The sequence below is a fragment of the Cupressus sempervirens genome, chromosome 3 (genome assembly GCF_028749045.1).
Source record: "Cupressus sempervirens isolate cs-2001-9-10 chromosome 3, ASM2874904v1, whole genome shotgun sequence".
Lineage (NCBI taxonomy): Eukaryota > Viridiplantae > Streptophyta > Pinopsida > Cupressales > Cupressaceae > Cupressus > Cupressus sempervirens.
Window position 1 is genome coordinate 268,031,782 of NC_143120.1, and position 20,066 is coordinate 268,051,847.

Genomic DNA, 20,066 nt, shown 5'->3' on the forward strand with positions numbered 1-20,066 from the left:
TGGTTTTTCTTTGCATTCATTTGCTTTGTGACCATGTTGATTGCAATTGTAGCATTTACCATTGAATTTTCCTTTACCATTTCTCCAACATCTATTAGATGTATGACCTAACTTACCATAGTGATTGCAAGTAGGTTTTTTATTCTTTTGGGTACCCTATTTGGAAGATTCACCTTCTTCATTGTATCAAAGACCTGCTTTACCTTTTTGTCTATGAAGATTCTGCTCATTTTGCAGATTCAATTGATCCATATCTGCTTGAGATTTTATCATCCTTTCACTTACTTGTTTTTCAACATTTAAGTCATTTTCCAAACTTTCATTGATTTGTCTTTCAGATCTCAGATCACTTTGTAAGCTTGCATTGATTTGTCTTTCAATGATTAAATCATTTCTCAAACTTTCATTCTCAGATCTTAGATTCATAATTTCTTCATTTGCATCAGATAGTTGACCTACAAGATCTTCATGCTGAAAGGATTGATTATTTCTTACCTCTAAGTCTTCATTTGCCTTGTTTCTCTATTCTAAAACTTCACATAGCCTGATGGATTGGATTTCTTGTTCTCTTTTGAGCTTTCTTACTTCTTCCTGTAGAGAACCATTCTTTGCTAGGAGTTCCTTGATTGCTTCATTAGCTTCATTTGAACTATTTGATGGTAAAAGGTCTTCAATCCTTTCTTTAATATACTAATGATCATTCATTTGTCTTGCAAGTTCCTTCCTTCTTTTCAGAGATTGAGAAAGATTGTCCTTTACTTCTTTGAGTTGAGTCATGGCCATTTCCAAATCTAGCTTTTCATTCTCAATAGATTTGTCAAGTCTGAATATCTCCATTGTCCTTGATCTTTGCTCAAGCTGTCAAACTTTATCCTAAGAACCACAATTCTCTGATACCAATTGTTGGAAATAATCAAGACTAACAAGGTTATTGAGAGGGGAGGGGTGAATCAGTAACTCTAAAACTTTAATTCAATTCTGCATAATAATATTTTTACCATTCATCCATCTAATCTACTATATGCATGAAAAGATAAACATTTGTAAAACATGAACACATAGATTTGGTGACCCAGAAACCTTCCAATTAGAAAGTAAAACTGCGATGGGGATGATGCCCACAAAACTTCAATAATGCAGTATAAAGTTGGCCGGTTAAGGCTTACAATGATCATTTCTAATGATCTGCCCTATTAGGAGCAAGTAGGATTGCTAGATCCACCTTGTTAAAGGATTTACAAACATACAATGAAGTATGCACTCTGTTAGGAGATTTACAAAAGGCTGTCAAGTCTACCTTGTTAAAGGATTTAGCAAACTGATTCACCTATTAGGATGAAGCAGTGGATCTAATTACAACTGATTGTTGATAAGATCCTTTGTTCTTTGATCACCTGATGTGATGGATATATCTTTTCTGTATCAATGTTGACCTTGCAGTATTCCTCTATTCTGCTAGTGATTCACTTTCCCTCTTCTCAAATTATTGCAACATAACACTACCAACGATATTCAACATGTCATCATTTCAAATGATATATACCATTACAATATTTACACTGGCAAGGTCGGCCAAACACAAGTGAACAAGCATTACTGAGTCGGCCAGGTGGTAGAAAACTCGGGTTCCACAAACTGACTTGGTGACCTTCTGATACTCGGCATCCACTATAATACTCTGCATCGTCATGCACTCGGTAAGAGTAGAGGCATGATCCATACTAATCATTCTAAGTAGCTTGGAACTCGGTAACCATTGGCGACTTGGTGAATATTGTGTCACTCGGTAAACACTGATTCCTTTGTTTACCTTGGTCACTCGATAAACACTAAGTTCTTTGTTTACCTTGATCACTCAGTAAACACTAAGTTCTTCTGATGACTCGGTGAGCATTGACTGCTTGGGGAACACTGTTCTGCTTGGTAACCACTAACTGCTTGGAGAACACTGTTCTGCTTGGTAACCACTATTCTACACAGTAACCACTGTGAACTTGGTAAATACTATTGAACTGCCCATATGCTCGGTTTCCAAAGGAATGCTCCATATCAACTGTTTACTTGTAGAATTTATAAGGTAACTGTTGAATGCTCGGTGTGAACTATAGACTAGGTGATGAGCTCGGTAAGCATTCAGAATCGAATAAGTGTTGTGACTAATGACAAATATATCATAATTCCAACATAAAGTAGATGCAGATAATGCTGACAAAACTATAGAACTTGTTGGAACTAATGAAAATGAAATTGTGGAACTTACTAGTACACTTATTGTTGATGAAGGAGCTGAGGAGACTGGCTCGGTAGCTGAGGAAGTAACAGTCAGCTCAATAGATGAAGTGCTTGGCACGTCTGTTTTAGATACCTAGAGCTTGGAGGTGGCCGGTGAAGATTGAGCAATTGATGTGGCAATTGTGCTCACAATCTCACTTGCAGAAGCTATCTCCATAGTGGATGTAACAGTCTTTGGTGGAGAGTGAAGAAGGGACACAATCACTTCTGCTGCAATTTTGATTGGATCTTCTTCTTCCTCATTTGCTTCCTCCTCCTTGTCTTCTTCCTCTTTTTCTTTCATAAGTGCATGCAGCTCTCCTGGAGTAACTGTGATGGATGGAGTGCTATCAAAATCATCACCATCACTGCTATCATCATCCTTGATCTCAACTGGATCTTCATTGGGCTTTTGCAGATGATAGATGTTCTTCCACATGTTTGTTGCATCATTTACAATATGCTCAATGTCTTTAATTAAAATCAAACATGTGTGAAATCTAATCATTATTTTACCTTCATGTTTCTTCATTGCAGCCTTTATTTCTGCTCTAGTGAGACTCGGTAGAAGATTCCTCAAAGATTTCTCATATATGTCTATAGCCATTTGGGTGGCTGACTCCCATCTCGATTGCAATCTTTCCAACAGTTCTTTGGAGATTTGAGAGGCGAGCTGGTTCTGGGAGTATTTCCATTTACCCATCTTATTGAGTACCAGTTCCTTAATCTGCATTTTCTCAGCATCAGTTCTTGTTTCAAATTTCAATGCTTTGAAATTTGTGATGCCAGCTCCCTCTTCCAATTGTTTAAGTCTTTCCTCAAATGTGGGAGGAGGCCTGACTAGTATAGGTTCCTATTTTCCTTTCCTGGTTCTTCTAGCGAATATTGCAGTAGGCTTTTTCTTAGGTTTGGTAATAATTACCTTACCTTTCTTCTTTGGTTGTTCCTCTTCAGATTCATGTTCTTCTTTTTCTTCTTCTCCTTCTTCTTCTTCATCACCTTCTTCATCCTCACCTTTTCCCTCGGTAAGCATAAAAGGACCTATTGTAGTTTTCAATTTGGCTATCTTCCTCTTGCCTTTGCTTATGGCCTGGGGTAGCTTGATTTCAAGTTCAATTCTAGCCTTTGCCTCATCATATGTTCTAAAAATTGGTTGCTTAAGTTCTACTAGCTCATTCAACAATGCTTCTATAATGTCCCTGGCTTCATCAATATTTACCTCATAAGGAAGAGGTTTCACCAATGCAACTTGGGGTCTGACTGCCTGAATGTATACCTTATCATAGTCAACCATAAAGCATACATCATCTCTGTAATCTTCAACCAATTTTGGTGCAATTCGAAACCTATTATTCATCCTTTCCTTGAAATCTTCAAAATAATTATCCATGATGCTATCAAAATTTTCACCCATTTCTGCTATAAACTCATTTATCTAATACAAAATTGGAATGTCTTTTCTCCATGCAACTGTTCCTTTTGATGGAAAGAATTTTTGAACATAGAAAAATAAATAGATCAATAGAGAGCCGAATTTGCAAGGATTATTCTTTGAAGTCCTTATACTCTCCATATTCTTGTTTAATTGTTTCAACAGTAATTTAGATAGGTCAAATTCAAGGTTATTCTTTACAATTTTGAAGGCCAAATCTACAGCTTCACAAGGTACACTATTCAGTCAATTAGAGCTATAGATTTTGTGGGCAATGACATAAATGTCAAATCTTAGTTTGACATCTAATACAGTGCTGACCTTTAAACCTCTACCGTCCCACTTGGCTAGGGTTAGCTTCTATAACTCCTCCTGACCTAGGGTTTTGGTGGTTTTTGCTTTGCTAAGCATAGGGAGATCCGTAATTTTGTAAATCATCTTCTTTGTAATTAACACTGGCTGTTCTAGCCATAGTTTCCCACTGTGCACCTGACTCAAAATATACCTAATCCACTTGGTTTGAAAATTTCTTGGCATATGCGAGATATGAGTCAAGCCTTTGGTTTCAAGATGCTTGTATTCAAGTTTTAGAGAGCCATCTACACTCATTTCTCCTAGGGCATTATCCATCTCTAGGTTTCCAATTTCTTGAACAGAACATCTGAAAAGAGAACGAATATCATTGATAAGAAGTACCTAAGGTGGAATTTGTGATTGAGCTCCATTCAAGTTGAGTGATTCTACAATTGTTGGGGGTGGCTTGAAATTTGGCGCCTTCCACTCCACACCTTTGACTAGCATTTCTGAACCTCTTTTTGCCTTGGTGCCACTGCTATTCCCGGATGCCATTGCTACTCGGTAAGTGTAAGAAAATTCTGAATAGATTTTCTTCTTTTTAAAAAAATCGCATGAAATTGCTTGGAGTCACTTGGAATTTTCTTTGGAATCACTGGAAATTTCTTAGCTCTGAAATCACGATGAAGAATGAAATCGAATTCTGCCTTTTTTGATGAATTTTTTTCCATAAATGTTTGGTATGAAGGTAGCTGAGATGACATAGTGTTTGACAGGTTGTCATTCATTTTCTCAGTAGAAGCTTGCAACTCAGTGGTCGAACAAAAACTTTTAGTTACTCCTGACCTAGTTCGGTAAGGTCTTCAACCCACTTTCCTTGGTAGATGCAACTAGGAGAAAGATGTGTATCTAGAATATTGATTTGATCATTTTGCTTTCTTGCTTTTGGAACTATTCTGGATATAGCTTGATGATACAGTTCTAGATCCTTTATGAATCTAATTGGAAATGATGGAGTCACCCACTTCTTGAGTGACATTTTCATCACTTGAACTATCTCACTCAATAGATTTTGGAATCCACTGTTGCCTCATTTGCTTCCAAATTTTTTCAGCTTTAGCTTTCTTTTCATCTTCAACTCTTCCTATATTCATGTAGTTTTTAGCTATATGACCAAGTTCTGTAAATGTATAACATCTTACTGTTGTGTCTCTTTTCCTCAAGTGATGCCTTGAGTAGTCTTTGCTAATGTGTCCATATTCTCCACAATAATGACATCTACACCAAGTATTGTGATCCCATCCAAAGATTTCTTTAACAAGTTGTTCAGCTGGATTGAATGATTTGGATCTGCATTGGAATGCATTGTGACCATACTTCTTGCACTTGTGACAATTACCTTCAAATTTTGGTTTTTTTTTTGCATTCATTAGCTTTATGACCATGCTGACTGCAATTGTAGCATTTACCATTGAATTTGCCTTTTCCATTGCTCCAACACTTATTTGATGTGTGACCTAGCTTACCATAGTGCTTGCAAGTAGGTCTTTGATTCCTTTGGGCACCTTGATTGGAGGTTTCACCTTCTTCCTTGTAACCAAGTGCAGCTTTGCCTTTTTCTCTATGAAGATTCTGCTCACTTTGCTGATTTAATTGAGTCATGTCTGCTTGAGATTTCATCATTCTCTCACTGATTTTCTTTTCAGTGATCAGGTCATTTTCCAAACTTTCATTGATTTTTCTTTCAGATCTCAAGTCATTTTTTAAGCTTTCATTGATTTTATCTTTCAGTGATCAGATCATTCCTCAGGCTTACATTTTCCAATCTTAGATTCATAATTTCTCCATTTGCATTAGATAGTTGATCTACAAGATCTTCATGCTGAAGGGATTGATTTTTTCTTGCCTCTAAGTCTTCATTTGCCTTGTCTCTCTGTTCCAAGACTTCACATAGCTTGATTGATTGGATTTCTTGTTCTCTTTTAAGCTTTCTTACTTCTTTCCACAGAGAACCATTCTTTGCTAGGAGTTCCTTAATAGCCTCATTAGCTTCATCTGAATTACTTGATGGTAAAAGGTCTTCAATATTTTCTTCAATCTACTGATGATCATTCATTTTTCTTGCAAGTTCCTTCCTTCTATTCAAGGATTGAGAAAGATGCTCCTTTGCTTCTTTGAGTTGAGTCATGGCCATTTTCAGATCTAGCTTTTCATTTTCAATAGCTTTTTCAAGTCTGAATATCTCCATTGTCCTTGATCTTTGCTCAAGTTGTCAAGCTTTGTCCTGAGAACCAAAATGCTCTGATACTAATTGTTGGAAATATTCAAGATATGATAGGTTACTGAGAGGGGAGGGGTGAATCAGTAACTTCAAAACTTTAAACAATTCAACATTTTAAATATTCACCATTCATTCATCTAACCTACTGCATATATGAGAAATCAAACATCCATAACACATGTACAGAGTGATTTGGTGACCCAGAAAACTTCTAAATAGAAAGTAAAACTGGGGTGGGGATGATACCCACAAAACTTTGTCACTGCAGTATGAAGTTGGCCTGTTAAGGCTTACATTGACCACTTCTGGTGATCTACCCTGTTAGGAGCACAAAGGACTGCTAGGTCCACCTTGTTAGAGGATTTACAAACATACACTAAAGTATGCACTCTATTAGGAGATTTATACAAAGACTATTAAGTCTACCCTGTTAAAGGATTTACAAAATTGATTCACCTGTTAGGATGAAACAGTGGATCTACTTACAAACTAGATTTTTTGATTGGATCCTTGAAGTATATATCACCTCTTGTGACTAATGAATCATTACTACTCCTTGTAAACCTTGCTAAATATTCTTCTCTTCTGTTGATTCGCATTTACACTTCTCTAAACATTACATGTCCCTTTTGATACATGCTCATATTGTAAATGATATAATACGTTACATATATACCATCCCAATAACTATAATTGCAAGGTCACCTAAAACACAAGTGAACAAAATATTACTGAGTCATCCAAATAGTAAATAACTTGGGTTCACTGAACTCACTCGGTGACCTTCTGATACTCAGCATCCACTGCATTACTCGGCATCGTCATGCACTCGGTATAAGTGAAGGCTCAGTCCATACTAATCACCTGACATAGTTCTGAACTCGGTAACCATTGAAGACTTGGTAGATATAGTATCACTTAATAAAAACTAAATCCTTCATTTACCTTGATTTCATTCAGTAAACATTATACTTTCATTACTCGGTAAGCATTGTGCTTGCATCACTCAGTAGACACTGTGCTTCCATCACTCAGTAGGCATTGTGCTTCCATCACTCGGTAGGCACTGTGCTTCCATCAATTAGTAGGCACTGTGCTTCCATCACTCGGTAGGCACTTCAATAGACACTGCTAGATTGCACATTCACTCGGTAGCTATACTCAACTCAATCAACACTAGAATTCTCAGTGTGAATTGTGAGGCTCGGTGTAAATTTCTTAAGTTATGAATGTACAAGGTAACCACTGAATGCTTGGTATACATTGTAGATTGAGTGATGAGCTCGGTAGCTATACTGATAGCTAGAAGGAAAATCCTCTCGACTGATAGCCCTTCATTTCTCCTCTAGTTTCTCAGCAATGTTGGGAGGACTGTGAGAACGTCGCACATTCTGAGGTGCAATGGAGGAAGCAACAAAATGGGTGTGAATCACAACCATGGTGTTTGCCCTTGTGGCCACCTTGATCCCCTAGGAACTACCAGGATTTGAAACCTATGAAACACCAAGGTTTGTTTCTTGCAAAACCATCATTCACCCTACAATGGATGGGTTCTCATTCATGTTGAAATGGGAGGAACTGAAATGAAAGCCACATATGACTCTTTAGGAGCTAAGAGAGCCTTTCCCTTGCACCCAATAGTAGTCCATTCTTCTTTTTGCTCCCCTTCTGCTGGTTTTACAAGGGCCTCTTTAGGCAAGGGTTTAACCCTGGGAACAACCAAAGGGCAATCCCTAATCTTGTGTTCTGCTAACTGGAACCTGTAACAGGTGTTGGACATGTTCAAATAAAGCACTATCTAAGAGAAGGTTTGAGAACCAATTTGTATCTCTACAGAATCCTTGAGATCCTTGGAGAGATCAACCTCAACACATATGAATTTCTTAGGATGAGCATTGAAAAAATTTTCATGTTCCTTGGTAATAACTTTCCCAAGAGTATTGGAAATGGAATCAATAAAAGGCCAACACAGCAAGCATAAACTCAGGAACTCAACCCACATAGGAACCCTAAGATTTTTGTTGTTAGAGACAGTGAAATCTCTTGACCATCTTTGGAAAACTAGCAGAGAGGAATGCACTAACCAAGGATCATTACTAAAAACCACATCTACCTAAGACGGGTTGGCAAAATGAAATAAAATAACCTTTGGTAAGGTTTTGCACAGCGTCAAGGTAGACTCCATGAGGAGTCTAGCTCTTGTTAACCCATTCTTAGAGCATAACTTGACATGTGTAATAATATTTGGATAAGTCAAATGCAAGTATAAATCTACTCCTAATATTTTTGACAAAATTTATTTGTAATTTCAAGTGTGACAAGCAAATACAATGTTGATATATTTATATTTTCCTCAATGGAGTGGCATATGATATATTAAATATTAAATCAGGAACAAGGGTTCTTCCTTTTATTCCCCTTTGTTCAATATTTAGTAATACTTTTCTCTTTATACATATGCTAATGTATAGAATTAAATCAATAAATAAAATATGATCACTTCTAGTTGGTTAGTATTGTTGCCTTCTTGCATATTTATTTAATGTAGTTATTGTTTCTAGTTTTTCTTTTTGTTCTGTTGATACTTTTTCTTTCTGGTTTTTTTTCTTCTCCCTTATTTCTTTCGTTTGGTTCCTTGGTGTCTGATGTTTCTTTCATTGGGAGTGGATGGTTTTCTAGTTTGGCTTTCACTCTATCTTTTGTTTCCCTTATTTAGTTTAGGGCTGGTTTTTTCTCTATTCTCTTTTCTATTGATTTCACTCTTGAGGTTGGTGTTGGTTCTTCCTTGCTTTGCTCTTGCTCCCTTTCTTTTTGGCTTCTTGTCTTATGGGGTGTTGGCTCTTTGTAGCTCTCCATTGGGGGCTTTGTCTTTCCCAAGTTTGGTGTTACTCTTTTTTGTTTGTCCTTTCTCTGGTGTGTCTTGTTTGTGTCTTATGATGGGTTGTGTTGGCTTTGAGTATGTTGTCTTGTTGTTCTGAGCCTTTTTGGGCTATCATTTTGAGTTGTTTTTCCTACAACTTCTCATCTTAACCTAAGATATTTTAGTTTAGTTCTAATTCTTATTACAATTAGATCAATTTTAAGAAAGTTGATTGCAATAATTTATATTTTATAGATGACATTTAATGGTTCTAACTACATTTCATCCCAAATATATTTTAGGTCTCTTTAATTTCACCTCTAAAGATCTATATTCTACATTTTAAGACAATCATTTAGTCTCAACAACTCTATTATGAAAATGGTTAATTAGTCTTTTAATTATCCTATAGTAGATTACTAGTCATGAAGAAACATAGTATCTTAATTTATGTAATGCTTTAACTTCCCAATCAAGTTTATAATGGTGTGGATGCAAATCATATGTAGGCTAACCCTAGATAGATTGCTTAGAACTTTGGTATGAAGGGTGGAGGCTTCATTTTTTGAGATTAGATCATTTAAAAGTCAAGGATGAAAAATTTCCTAGTATCAATGTATCAAGAACTTATGTAAAAAATAGGTTTAGTATTTAAAATCAATGTAATATTTAAAACACTAGGGTATGCCCCTTTTAAATTTTTATTTTGTATAGGAGTTCGGTCCCATACTACACTGGCGGTTTTCTTCTTAGTTCTTTCCTACGAAGTGCATGTTTCAATTGAGGAACTCAACATTGTAATTTTAAAAAATTATCAATATAATATAAAGGATTTGGCCATTTACCAAGAAAAATAAAAATTAAATATTAAATATATTGAGAAATAAATTATTTGTGCATGCATGCAAATTGTTTGAAGGAAAAGAATCAAGAAGAGTAAACTTATTGAATATTAAATTCCAGTGAAATTCAAAACCAATTCTTGTGTCATGTCTCTTTTCAATAACATATTTCTTCTTTGTATAAAGATGTATCATGGAGCTATATTTTAAGAACTTTGAGAACCACAAGAATGCAGAGTGATATTTAGGAGGAGGATATAGTTAATATCAAATAATAATACTCCCTTACAAGCATAGTGATAATGGACCTTTATCCCTTAACCTAATCTTAGAATATACGTCAAATCTATATATAAATATCCCAAAACCTAAGTTCAAACAAACTAAGTTAATGTGTGTATTGATCCAACAAACCTATACTTGTTCATAATATAACCTCTTTGTTGCTCATATCAAAACAAAATCTTGCTATCAATTTCTATGGTTGATTTTCTTTTCTCTTTTCTCTAAAGATAACCAACTTTCCAATTCATATATAAAAATCATTCATTGAATATAAAAAAAGAGAACAAAATTGCATAGCTACAGATGTTAGGGCAAGGGACACAACCAAATGTATTCAAAGAATCTTATACAAGCATATCAACATATTCCTTGGAAGCCTCAAATCCCCTGTTCCAAAGTTTTAAAAAAGTAATAGATACATAAGTATGTAGATAACAAAAGCTATATCTACGTACTTATGTATCTAATGTGGACAATTACTTTATATGAAAAATCTTGTAACAAGCACAGAAAACATTGTAGGAAACAAAATAATCCTTATAGTGATTTTTAATGCATTTAACAATATTATTGATAGTAATGATCACAAAAATGAAAATTTTCAACTAAAATAAAGAAATCTGAACTAAAATAAACTAAAATAAAGACATTTGATATCATCATCAATATTTTCAACTAATTCTAAAAATGTTTCTATTTCTAAAAGGCTCAAGAAATTGAAGAATTAGGGCCTATTTGGTTGCCAAAATTAGACAAGAATTGCCATTAGTAATTCTAGAAGATCTATAATCCAACTTTGGATGTACTAAAAAAAATTGTAATTTAGATAAATTAGAATTCGGTATCTCCATTTACCCCCAAACCCAAAATTTGATCTTCTATCTAAATAAATGAAATTGATCAAATTCACATTCTAATTCCAATTTGATAAAAAAATGAGCATTAGATAATAAAATGAAATGAAAACCTTTTTAAAAATCCGTCTTCATTTTGACATATCTTTGGCATGTGAGAATGGAAGAGATTAAACATAATATTTTTAACTGCATCAGCAACACCATCCCAAGTCAAGGCTACACTTGTGCCAAAGCTTAACTGTCAAAATCTTTGTAAATCTTTTGTCAACCCCCATTTTACCCAGCATTGATGTCAAAATGTTAGTTGTTATCTCGCCTGCTATAATGTCCACCCATAATTTTCTTTTCCATTATATTTACTAAGCTCTTTTATGCCTATTTCATGCATGTGTTAGTTTCAAGGATGTTGGATTTATAATTATGACACTATTTCATGACTTGGATTACATGTATATCAATGAAGAATTACTTAGGGGTATGTGCAGGATCATGATCAAACAAACTATGCTCTTAAGTGGCAATAAAAAATTAAAAAATCAAGGTTATGTCAACTTGACGTGTAATTTTCTACTTGTTATTAACTTTATATCAAAAAGTTAAGAGAAAAGAATCCCTAGTACTAGGACTTATCTCAAAAAAATAAAAATTGATTGGTCAAAATTTTGAATTTGAATGCAATATTACGAAAATTTTAGAACAAAAATAAAAAGTAGATGTATGTCTGACCACCTTAATCAAAATCAAATGATAATATTTTTTAATAATATTCTAGATATAAGTAGTAGACTCATGCCTGAATGTGACACATGTTTTTGGGTATTTTCATTCTAAATAAATAATAATTAATTGATTTTTGACTTTAGTATTTTTTGAATTAAAAAACTCTTGTGTCTGACCACCTTAACCAATTCAAAACTCTGTAAAATTCAATTTTTCCTTTTTTTCCCTTATAGTAGAAGAAACATAGATTGTGATGCATCTTTTGGATTTAAAAAATGTTGTACCATTTGAAAGTTATAGTTGTTTTTCAAGTAGTGTGTTAGTCAGCACTTTATATGTAACTCCATTAGAAAATAAGTAATAATTACTTACTAAACTCATAATTTGACAAACCTTACATTTATGGAAAGATAAGAACGTTCTTAAGAAACCCTTTTCATTTCACCAAATTTTGGTGAAATAAAATTCATCAACTACATGTTTGAAGTAAAAATCACATAAAAGTAGGCCAAAACCACATTTTTAGGATTTTTTAAAGTTGACCATATAGGTTTGGTATCAAAAGATATAGTAGACCTTATAAAGATATTAATTGTTTTCATTTAGTATCAGGGTGGGTGGGAAAAAAGTTGGAATAGATTTTGAAATGGTTTGAGATATTTCAGAACTACAAATTTTTTAGATCGCCATTTTTTGGCACACCATGATCATACACATACCCTTAGTTGATGATTATGATTACTAGTGCTTTAATGATGCTTTAATGGTTCTTAATTAGTAAATGTGGTTTCTTTCATGATGAGTATTTCATATTCACAATGATGAGTTTCCATGTTTGAATATGTGATGATTTGTACTCAAGACTTATTATAGTACTTACCCCATACTTGCATGTGTATAGTGTGTGTGTTTATTTTACTCTTCTATCTGACGTGTCTAATGTGGTTAAGGGAGGGAGTTGTAGTTACTTGCTAATCAAGATCTACACGATGTATGACTCACTGCCATTTTTTTTAACTTAGACACACATACACACACACACACATGTCATCGACTTCCCTGAATTACCAGGATGAATGTTCCCTATTGCAATAACTCAATGGTAAGAATGGGGAGATAATGTTCTGGTCCAATCCCAAGCTTAGCCTAATTACTTATCCTGAGAAGGAGGACATGTATTTGACTTTCCACCCTTTTTAAACCCATGAGTTTATCTTTGTCCATGTTGTTTACTTTTAAGTTTTGGTAATGTTGCTTTTATGTGGATTTGACTATGTGATTTATTTAGTAAATGATTTAACTATAATATCTAGGTTAATCATATAATATTGAGAATTAATAAATATTATTTGATTTAAAATAAAATATTAAAATATGTGAATATTTAATTAATTAAACATATGCTTTAATCTAAAATATTTAATTTAAAAAATTGGTTAAAAAGAAATTAGAATATGATGATATTTAATTAATTAGAAATTAATTAAATATGTACTTTAGTTTAAAAGACTTATTTTAAAAGTCCAATTTAAGAAGTTGGATAAAAAGAGAATTAAAAGATTAAAGATTTAATTTTTTTTTATTATAATTAAATTAGAGTTTCATTTAAATAATAAGCTTTAATTATTATTATTAATTTAAATAATAGACCATGTTTTAAATAGTGTTTGTACTAATTAATAAAGTGGAGGAAAAGAAAAAAAAAATTAAAAATTGATTAAAAAGTTCAATAAGTGTCTATGAAAGGATTAAATAATAATTTAAGTCAATTTTAAGGAGAGACCTTTGCATATTTGAGAATTGGAAACCTGGGTAGAGGTAAACTCTTTATTAGGAGATTCGAGCGCATTTCTACACACACAAGTTTTGGGAAGCAAAATTTAGAATTAGAGCAAAAGAATTGTTGAAAGTTTCAAAGGGTTTGGATTTGCATGCATTCATAGATTGTCTAATATTTTAGTTGTGGGTTTGAAGTAGGGTTTGAAAACCCATTGTAGAATTTTATAAAGAATTATATTGTAGATTTTGAAAAGGAAAACTTATTAATCAAGAAAACTTGACTGCAAAAAATCTGTAGAAAATTATTAGATTGTATTCTTTTAAATCCCTTTCCAATATAGGAAAAATTTGATTACAAAAAAATGGAAGAAAATAACAAATTGAACAGTTAGGGTTTCAACTTTAAATTTGTCATTAGAACCATATGATTATCATGAATTTTTTAAATAAGGACAAATATTATTCTTACATCTAATATAATTTTATTGCATAATTTATTGGTAAAGGTAAAAGATTAATTGAGAGGAAAGCATATTGTAATAAACTTATACGTGCATGTGAAAACAAATATACTAAAAATAGAAAACTAAGTATATTATGGTTGCATGATTTGAGAGATCAAAGGAATGTCAAATAGTGATTCCATGTTTATTTTTATCTTATAAAAATATGATTTTATTTTTGCATTTATTTATTAAAAAAAAACATTTTTAGTGATTATTTATTAATTTTAAAAATTCAATTTTTGAATTTATTATTAAAAAAATTAGAATTATTTATTATTTCTTAAAATTAAAAATATTATTATTTATCAAAAAATTAAATTAATACTACTCATTTAGTTATAAAGTGGATGTTGGTATTAAAGAATTTTTAATTTTAGTTAAACTATTAGTTGCATATAAATGATTTTATATTTATTAATGCTAGAAGTAAGTTAATAAATAAATAGTTATAATTTTATTATATTTTGAGGGAAGTTGTGGTGGAGTTCACTTTGTAATCATCTAGTTAATAATAATTTGACTTTATGAGAGAAATTATAAATATTTTAATTAAATTTATAATTTTATCTCTAGTTGCATCATGAATTAAAGGAAAAGTAAATATTAATATTGGACTTAAATAGAAGTCAAATTAATATTTTAGAAATAAAATTAATATTAATATTTAATTCATAATATACACTTATGTTATTAATTAAATCATTCATAATATACTGTTGCATGATGTTTTATATGCACAACGAGTTTTGACATTTAAATACTTATTGACTTCAATAAGTATATTAACATAACAATTTATTTTAACATATATTTTCTTACTTTATTTCTAAACACATCCTTATAACCCAAACTAAACAAGAGAAATTGATGGAATTAAATCATATGGCTAAAAACTATGTGTTTTCTAATATTCTATTTATAGTTTTTTTATGTTTATTTTCGTGATGGGTTTTCTTTGTGGGTTGTTTAGTTGGCCAAGTTAGGATGTGCCCTAGAGGTTTTTTTAAGATTTCTTTTATAATTATTTGACTGGATGTCATGATGAACTTTATGGTTTGAATTGAGATTTATGTTTTATGAGCTTTATGCTATTGAGCATTTATGAGAACTTACGTTTTGAGAACCAATGTTATTTTTGTGTTCCCTATTAAGGAACCAAATTTGATCAATATTATTTTTGTGGTATGGGACACATTTGTGGTTTGTGAGTTTTGGGAAGGTAGTCTAGGTATGACCAGTCTCCTCATCTTCATGACAAGGTATTTTGGTTTCGCATAGAAATACTAAGGGGGCAGGGTCCTAAGAGACTGCTAGGGTAACCTTAGAGTTGGCCCAAATGATGACACTCCATAGTATGTAGCCTAAGTCTCCTTCATGATTTTTTAAATATTTGAATCTAGTGGTGTACTTGTTGGATATTACTTTTGATAGTGTATTTATTGTGAGTTGTTACTCATTAATTGGATGTCATTTATTATTGACAATTAACTTTTAATAATGAATGATCAATTATTCATTGTTGGTGTTTTTATTGTTGAAGTTAGTGATTAGTGGTTTACTTTTATTGGTGGCAGCTATTATCTATTGGTTATTGTGCTTGTGAAACTTGACATTATTTTGGAGCTGGTTGTATCTTTTTGGTTTTCATTTTTGATTTGTACTTGGTATCAGTTGTTGATTTTGGTATGTGATGTTGGCTTGGATGAATGTCTTTTTTTACTTTGGTTATTTTTTCTTTATCAGTAGTTTATGTTACCCTTGAGGTAAATTTGGCTATCAAGATTCCTTGCCTAAGATTTATATGATTTAATTATCTATGTGTGGATCATGTATTATCTCTCCTACATGGTGAGAGTGAGAGTCTGATTAGGTGACCACGGGGTCGAGAAGTAGTGATTTCTTACTATTTGGGTCCCCCTCATATTGACAAATGTTGGATGCTCGTTGATACAATTGTACCATTATCATTCTTATTCTTATCTTGGAGACTTTTATTCATTTGAGGTATCTATGCATTATGTGTTTTGAGATCCTACAGGATATTGTACTATATATTGATGTACTTGTATCTATTTTCACATACCCTTTGACATGTGTAGTGGATGTTATTCATTAGATGTGCTTTCATATTATTAGTTGTACTAATGCATTTGCTTATGTGATAATGTATTTGTTATTTCTTTATGATCAAGAGACTTTGTATTTGAGACTTAAACTAATATAATACAAACTTTTTAATGTGACTCAACGTGAAGGAACCCTTGAGGAATGGAAACTGTATTTGTAATTTGCTTATGTGTATGTATATATTGTTTTCACATTATTGTTACTTTGATGTTTTTAAAACTTATTATTTTAAAAAAATAATTTAGTAAACATTGTAACATGTTAGGTTTATTTATCTTGGGTTCTTGAGTGGGGTGTTACACCTACCCAAAAATTTTGAGTTATCACTATCAAGTCTCTTATAGAGTCTCACATTTTAGTGATCAAGGCTTCCATAGAAGCTCTTGAAAATTTTGCATTTGACATTTTGTTCTTTGTTGTGGCTCTGTTTGATGATATCTTGTTTTTGATGTGGCTCTGTTTGATGATATATATATAACATTTTTGCATCATGATCTTTTTCATCCTTTAGCTCTGTTGCACTTTTTTTTAATTGTTTCTAGTCTCCTCATTTCATCTTTTAGATGATCAAAGTTGAAGCCTAAATTGAGCAACAAAAAATTTCTTTTGACATACTAGTATTTCTATCCATGTTTTAGATTATAAAGTGCAAGTAAGTGTAATTTATATTATTGATACAAACAGAATTCACTATAAATAAAAAATTTCAGCACCATGTATGTGTGATTGGTTTCAAATAGTTTGATTATAAGAAGATTTTGTCAAGTAATGGATTTTTGGACAAGTGTAATGCTTATTCAATTGTTATTCTAATTATACAAATGTAGAATCAAATCGAGAAAATATATTTTCTTATTATAAATTCTAGGTGAACCAAATGATCCCAACCATATTCTAAAAATCGTAATCTAAATTTGAAATTCTAACAATTTTGACGTCACTAATTTTGACAACCTAAAGAACCCTAAGGTAAGTTTATATTCCCCATTTCCTAAAAAGAAAAACCATTGGAAAACTGATAACATTTTGGAAGGAAAAAATCATTTTGGCGAACAAAGTTCTACACAAAGCCTATCTACTTAAAAATATAGTGTGTTATATAACATGTATGATCATGTTGAAGGAGTGGAAGAACTTGCATTCTATGGCAATGGGTAGGGGAAGAGATCCAGTAACTGCCTAGGCTAACTTCGTGCACCTAGAACTCCTAATTTGTACATCAAAATTTGCCAATTTTTCTAGTGAACCTCCATAGGTTACTAAACAACTTAAAGTGAAGGTTTAGATTTTCACATTTATGAGCTCTTTGTAGAGGCTGTAGAGTGTGAAGTGATCAAAACGTGTTATTTTAAAACATTCTCCTAATAGCCATTATATTCAACCCCAATAATCATTCATAGTACTTTTGGCACAAATACCAATCAACAATCAAGAAAGCTAAAAATTGATCAACTATTAGTACATGTGGGATCAACTATTAATACATATGTTATCATTAGTGCGTGTTACCATTTTTTGAAACTTTTTTGATGATTAAACAATATCTATGAAATAACATTTAAACCACAATTAGTACTAATATCTTCCCCTGTATACGGATAAATTTAATTATTGAGACACTTTTATCACTTTTCCCTTGAACTCTGTAAAAAGTGGTACAAATTAATTCAATATGTAATTTTGAACCAAAAAGTACATTGAGGGCATTATTAGCATATAGGCTATTATAGGTGGAGATTTCACCTAAAACCTGTCTATCCCTAAAACAACTAGTTGTTTTTGTTAATGGTTTGTATGGATTGCGTATATTTCAACAACAGACGCAAGCGTCATAGTTCCTACCATTTGCATAATGGTTGCAGTGTTGTGGGTTGAAAAAATAAAAAGTAGAAATAAGATGGAATAAATTAAATTTAGAGAAGTAAGAAAAAAACTAATATATGTGCATTGATGAACATGGAGAAGTGATCCTATTGCTAGTCAATAGCCAAATGCACGAGGACTTCATGCCCCTAGGCTAGCCACATCATTGTTTGGGTGTTGGCCACTAAAATTCATAGATTCTTTTAAGAAGCTCGGAAGACTACAGCAATGGAAGTACATTGCAGTGACAAAGGAGCAATGTCAAAGTTGTTGGAGCAAAGGCCTTTTGACTCACAAGAAGCAATGAATGGATCATTTATCAAAAAAAAATGATACAATATGGGGTTCCACCTGCTTGATTCTTTTGTTGAGCCATGTACATTAAAAAAAAATCATTATTAGTTGTACTTTGAAGACAAGTTAAAAAGAGAGTTAAAAAGATATATTTCTCTTAATAGTTAGAAAAGAAGGAAAATGGAGATGTATATATATGAAGACAAATTGAAAAAAGAGATAATGATAATAGATATTTATAGATAGAAATGAAGGATACGAAGAGATTTAAAAGAGAGAGAATGATATGTTATTATAGGGACAATGAATAGAGATAGTTGAAAGAGAATTTTTTTAAAAAAATTATGATTATGTTATTTTAAGAAATTTATAAATAACAATTATAAAATTGAGTTAAATATTTGTTTCTACTTTTTCCTTTATAGATTCAAATATTAAAATTTAAAATATAAATTGTTGACTACTTGATCCAAACCAACAAAAGAGTTAGTAAGTTTGAAAAATAATATTAGTTTTACAAATTTTAAAATGCGAAAAAGAATTAAAACAAGATTGAAAAAAAATAGTAGTTAAACATAGTGTGAAAAAAGTTAGCATTTTATGATTGACAAAAGTAAGGGACGATGTAAAACTAATAAATATATTTAAAATAGAAAATATAAAACATTAAAAAATAAATTTAAAATTTTTGTATCAAATTTTATAAATATTTTTAGTAAAAATTTATCAAATAATTATAGTATTAAAAATATACTTTTGTTATTAGTTAATTTAATTATAATTTAGAATAAAAAATATAATTTTAAAATTAGAATAAAATAATTTTGAATTATTATGAAGAAAAAATTAAGTAAATGCATTTTTAAATGATATGATAATTAGTTTTTTTAGTAGAATTTTAAATAAACTTAAACTCAAAAATAACCTAGATTGATATATTTACAATTTTGGTAAGAAAAATGATTTAGTTATTATTGATTAGACATGCATTTATGTCTTAGGTAGTGAGATGGAAGATAAAATAATTACTTTTTGTAAACTTTAATTAATTTGTCATAATTGTGAAAAAAGATAAAGATGTCATTATTATTGTTGGAAAAATATGTGTATTTTTGTTAAGTAAAATTGATTTTTCTCCCTACCAAAAATAGTATGGACCAATAGAATAACACAAAATAACATTTATAAAATCAAGAAAAATAAAAAATTGATATACACATTGTAAGTTTCATATAAAGTTTTAAATTCTTTAATTTAATTGGTTAATCTAACTGAAAAGTTGCATTCAATGAATGAATGTAATAGTATCATGTCTTTGGCAAGAACTAATAACCATGATATTAGATCACAAGTCGATTTACCAAACTAGATATGTGATTCGATTGGAACATCTTTTTCATTCATCACCTATCTTGCACTTAATCATAAAACAGTGAATGTTCTCACATGGAGAAGCAACATTCTTTTTTCGGTGATGTCCATGGCAGCCCTTTCTTTTACACATGCTCGCAACAGGCAATGTCCATGGCAGAAATCTGATCAGGAAGCAATTCAATCAAGGCAGAGACAACCCTACCTTGATGGCTTTCATTTTGTTGCTTTGATGCAATTGCGGTGAGTATTTCAAGAGAAACAGCTCTAGTAGCCCTTCATTC

General features: G+C 31.7%; 1 pseudogene; it reads left to right on the forward strand.

Moving 5' to 3' along the window:
* The window catches only part of LOC149565937 (uncharacterized), a 289,704-nt pseudogene that overhangs the window by 176,701 nt on the left and 92,937 nt on the right, over positions 1–20,066 (forward strand).